This window comes from Elephantulus edwardii, unplaced genomic scaffold, assembly GCF_000299155.1.
Source record: "Elephantulus edwardii isolate Elephantulus edwardi_28Jun2011 unplaced genomic scaffold, EleEdw1.0 scaffold00079, whole genome shotgun sequence".
NCBI classification, from domain to species: Eukaryota; Metazoa; Chordata; class Mammalia; order Macroscelidea; family Macroscelididae; genus Elephantulus; species Elephantulus edwardii.
In genome coordinates, this window is record NW_006399829.1 from 10,618,021 (window position 1) to 10,623,838 (window position 5,818).

A 5,818-nucleotide genomic window follows, 5' to 3' on the forward strand; every position below is an offset into this window, starting at 1 on the left:
AGTTTGCCCCTGGCCTAATGTTGATTGCTCGATTTTGAACTTCTTCAACAAGTCCTTCCACTACAAAAACATAGTCAATATGATTCCTTTGTAGTCCATAAAGTGTATGGATTACATATGTAAAGTCACTGCTTGTGTTTATTTTAAAAAGTATTTTAAATTAATAAATCCTTCAGCATTCTATTTGCTCATTCTGTTTCCAGCATCAGTTCTATTACCAAGTCAGTACTTTCCTACTACCATTTCTTCTTCATCTTTTCCAACTTTTGCATCGCATGTCTGATCAATTGATTGCATGTCTGATCAATTTTGAACTGCAGAGTTTGGTAAACATTTTCAATTTCCTCCGCTTTGGCTTTAGCTGTAGTTGCATCAATTGATTAAGAGTAGTATTAACAGGTCTTCTTTGTATGCATATGAATAATATTCTATCACTCACATCATTGTACTTTAGGGTAGAACTTGAAATTGACTTTTGGACTATGAATGTACTTTCATTCGTCTCTGTTTTTCATTCCCAGCATATTATATCATGTGATTATCTGATTCAAAGTGGCCCAAGCTGGTTTATCTCATCTCACTAATGCCTAAAATGTCAATATTCATGCATTCAATTTCATTTTTATACAATTTCTAGTTTTTCAACAATTATGCTTTGTACATTCCATGTTCCAATTATTAAAAGATGTTTGCCACTGTTTTTCCTCATTTTAATTGACTTCCAATCTGGGCTCTAGCTCTAATACTATAACTATCCATGTTCCTCTACGGTTCATAGGGTTTTCAGAAGTCTATTATTACAGAAAAATGGCCAATCCTTTTTTCCTAGTCTTTCTTAAGAGCTCTACTGGGAGCTCTATTAAACCCTGTCCACCATTGATGACCCTTGTGACATCTGGCACACCAAGAGCATAGTTTTCAGCATCATAGCAACCCACAAGTTATCTTGACACAGCAAACTGACAGATAAGTGCTGTACTAATTAGACTAGATCTCTATTAATTGCATTAATCAAATATAATTAATGTTATAAAACAAAATGTGTTTGAGTGAATTCCAATATGATTTGTAAACTTCTCGAAATCATACCTATATCAAGATTCTGCATCCCAGAATTTTTGTGGGTTTGGTCTGAGTTTTGTTGTTATTGAGTTCTTTCTCCCTCCAAATCCTCTGCAAGAATGAAGACCATTCTCAGCAACCAGACTACTGACATTCCAGGAAATGTCTGCTTCATTCTGAGGGCAGATGAAGTGATTGTGAAGGGCCCCAGAGGAACAACGGGGAGAAACTTCAATCACTTTAATGTAGAACACAAATCTCCTTGGAAAGAAAGAGACTTGGATTTGACACATGGTGGGACTTCATCTTTTGTACTTACATGCTATCAGAAGGGGCCAATCCCTGAAGGAGGACATTATGCTTGAGAGAGAGTCTGATAAAAAGAAGGTCCTCAGAGAAATAGGTTGATGCACTGGGGGCAACAATGAGCCCAAACACAGCAATTAGTAAGGATGATGTGGGAGAGACCCAGCAGTCTTTTCATCTGTTGTATTTAGGGTTGTTGCAAGTTGGAACAAACTTGTTGCTACCTAATAGCAACAAAGTTAGTCTAGAATCGACAATCTTTATAAATGAAAAAAGTGAGCACTTTTCAAGTTAAATGGTATATAGAAACCTAATATGTGAAATATTTAAAAAAAAAAACCCAGAAGACAAAACCTCTTGCTCTTGTTAAAGCTAGATCAAGGTCCCCAAATTAAGCTATAGTGGAGTGACCTTTGAAGCATTTCTCAGATCATAGATCTGTTGTTGTTGTTGTTATGTGCCATCGAGTCGCCTGCAACTCGTAGCGACCCTATGTACAACAGCCCTAAACTCCGCTCTGTCCTGTGCCAATCATAGATCTAGACTTTGATATTCAGTTCTTTCACATTATACAAAATTATGATTAAATGATCCCAAGATTATAGAGAAAACCATTTAATGCCAAATTTAATGCCACATAAACTGTAAAATAAGTTACTTATGAGAATTTTTTTTTCATGTTGGTTTATTTACAAAGTTTATATACATTGCTTTTCACACTGGGTGTTTTCCATTTCCTTCATCCTCCCACACACATCAAATCATGTAATTCTATGATTAATGCTGCCCCCATCCTCATTATTAGATATTATTCAGTTAAAGAGATGACTTTGAAATTAGTTCATAAGTGGATTTTGGTGATAATGTGAATATAACATTTTTATAAACAAGCAATTCTTGAGTTATGAACAATATCCATTCTTTAGCCTGTCTTTAAGCTAATTTGCAGGTGAGCCAGAACAGGTATATCTGCTTTTCACATTTAAATGCAAGAAAGCAGTTCTGATGGTATACTGTATTAGGTGTTGGACTGTTAGCTGAAAGGTCAGCAGTTCTAATCTACCAGCTACTGGCTCCCCTGAGAGAAAACTGTTTTCCTAAAGGTTTATATAATTGGAAATTCAATGGAGGGTAACTCTAAGTTAAGGCTGACTTCATGGCAGTGCATTTTAAGTGCAAGAAAAGGCTAGAAACCTTATCATTATTTAAAAACAAGCACAAGTTATTGTGATAAAGAATTTATGAGTAGCATTGGTTCAATTTTCAAAATGAAGACAACTTCACATACATTTAAGGGCAAGAACTGAACTGCCCACGTTAAGCATTTGCATACTATAAGGAGATTGTCTTTCTACCATCCATATAGGCATGGCAGCTTTATGTACTTTAGGACGTACAGATTTGGAACTAGAGATCCTATTCTTTTTAAAAACCAATCCAAAGATTACATCACCTTGAAATGTTACAGATAGAGTTTTCTATTTCACTTCCACCTTCAAAGACTCTTTTTTCACCAGGGGTGGAGATACCTAGGAATCAGCACATTATCATGTGGTCTCCAAGAGATTCCAATCTGTGCTCCAGCAGGAAGTTGAACTCTTTAAGAGAGTTCCAGCAAAAGGGAATTGTGAAAAAGAGCTCAGTTGTTAATAAACGCCTTGCACTTAAGGAGTCTCTGCAGATCGTGGGCCTACACTGTATTTCTCAGATTTACAATCTCTTCATATTTACCAAATTTGAAATCTCTTCCTCAGTTCCTTTATTCTTTGCTCTGCTCAGTGGAGCAGTGAATCTGACCCCTGCAGGCTATATTTCCTAAGCCTCTATCAGCTGACTTCCTGTTGAGATCAGTCAATGAGTGGTATCAGCATGAGGATGAAGGTCAGAAGAAAGAGCTACTGTTGTTACATGGAATCCACTTCTATTCGCAGTGACCTATGAACAACAAATCTGAACCCTGCAATATTCTGTGCCATCTTCATCTCTGATAAGCTCAGGACAATTGCTAACAGTCAGTGTATCACCCATCTTGTTGAGGATCTTTCTCACTCTGATCCTCCATCTACCCCAGCATGATTAAATTTTCCAGAGACTGGCTCCTCCTGACAAAATGCTAAAAACCTGTGAGATGGCGTTTTACCTTTCTTGCCTCTGATAACCACTCTGGTTGCACTTCCTCAGAGTCTCTAGTGCTCTCCTCAAACACCACAATTCAAAGGTGTCAATTCTTACTCTGTCATCCTTATGTACTGTTCAACTTTCAGATTTACAGGAAGTAATTAAAAACACTATGGCTTGGATCAGGCACACCTTAGTCTTTAAATTGACATCCTTGCTCTTTACCACCTTGGAGAGGTTCTTGACAACAGACTTCCTCAGTGCAATACATTTGTTGATTTCTTGACTGCTGTGACCATGAATATTGATTGTGGATCCAAGGAACATGAAGTCTATGATAACGTCAACCTTTTCTCCCTCTATCATGCTGTTGCCTATTGGTCCAAGAGTGAGGATTTTTATTTTCTTGATGTCGAGATGGAATTCTTATTGAAGGCTGCAGTCTTCAATTTTCTGTAGCGCTTCAAGTCCTCTTCACTTTCGGTAAGCAAGATTGTGTCATCTACATAATACACGTTGCTGATGAGTCTTCCTCTGATCCTGATGCTACATTCTCCTTCATAGAGTGTAGCTGATGGAATGATTTGCTCAGAATACAGATTAAGAGCTATGAAGAAAGGATACAGCCATGACACATAACTTTCCTCATTTTAAACCACTTGGTCTGTTCAAACAACAGAAGACAGGGCATGTCTCCCTCTTCTTTTCTATCTTAGCCCCCTTCTGTTTCTGTAATTCTTCTTTGCTCCAACTTTGGTCAGATAGACCTAATATGACTATTGCTTCTATTAGTTGGCTCCAGTTTCAGGGCTCCAATCTTGTCATCTCCTTCCTCTGTCTCTCTGAGATTTCTGAATGTTGCAGTCAGCTCATACTCTCTAGGAATCTAAAGACCAGGTAGTGGTAGGTGCTGCAAAAGAAAGGTCTGCACAACAAACTATGGCTAACCTTGAGAAGAATGGGAATCCCAGAACACTTAATTGTGCTCATAAAATCTATTGCTAGACCAAGAAGCTGTTGTCTGAATGGAACAGGGGGACACTGTCTGATTTAAAATTGGTAAGGATGTGTGTCAGGGGGTGTATCTCCATACTGATTCAATCTATATGCTATGTTGTGTGCCATCGAGTCTCCTGCGACCTCAATCTATACACTGGGCAAATAATTAATGAAGCTGGACTCTATAACGAAGAATGTGCTATCAGTATTGGAGGAATATTCATCAACAACCTGTGCTATACAGATGACACAACCTTGTTTATGGAAAGTGAGTGGGACCTGAAGTGCTTGTTGCAGAAGAGTGTGCTCTCTCTCACTCTCTCATTCCTATAAAAAACACAGTAAACAACAAAACTATATTTATGCTTTCTGAGAGTGAAAGAGATTCAAAAGCTGTTTCAGAGAGTAATTCAATAAATAATGTAAAAGGCGGGGAGGAGGGAGGAAGAGAAAGGTCTGGTGATCTGCTTCCATGAAGAGTGTAACAAGAAAACCCTGTGAAGCCGCTCTGTTCTGTCATATATGGGGTCACTACCAGTTGAAAGTGATGGAAATTCTTGCTGCTGCTGCTGCTGCTGCCGCTAATATCTGGGATGCTTTAACCTGCTGCTTATCAGCTCCTTCATCATCTGTCTATCCAATCTCCTTCAATAAACCATCTCTGTTCTAAATACGTAACCTGGTTTGTGTTTGCTTTCTTGGCTCTTGGCTGACACAAGGGCCCCCAGCCACAGGGCTAGTTAGAGTTAAGAATGAGGCTTCTAGTCAGACTCAGGGTTCCAAGAACCAGGCAAAAGGATCCTCTTGTTGGGTTGGGAGTTTATGTCTCATTATTCTCCAAGCATGTGATGATGCTTGATGAACACCCATAAGTTGTATTCTGCGGCTTTCAAAAAGGAGTGTAACGTCTTTGGCAAGCTAGAGTATACAAACCATAATCATTGTTACTTGGAATTGACTCATAGCCGACCCTTCATTAGGTTTCCAAGGCTGTAAACCAAACAGGAGGAGATTGTTCATCTTTCTCCCCAGAGCCACTGGTGGGTTGGAACCACCAAAAAGATGAGGCCTTTGGGTTAGCAGAGCAACTTCCTCTGGACTATACGTTCCAAAGCTCCACCTAGCACATAATTGATATTTAATAAATATTAATTGATCAAATAGGAATTGTTTTCTAGGGGAACAGTAAAACCAGAAATAGAGGAAAGATTTTGAAAGAGTGGATTTTTTTTTAAAATTTAGGTTGTTTATTTTTCATTTCAACGAACATCTACAGAGATTTTGGGATTCCATTCATTCATGTTGCACCCTTCTCCCCGCACAAACCCTTCCC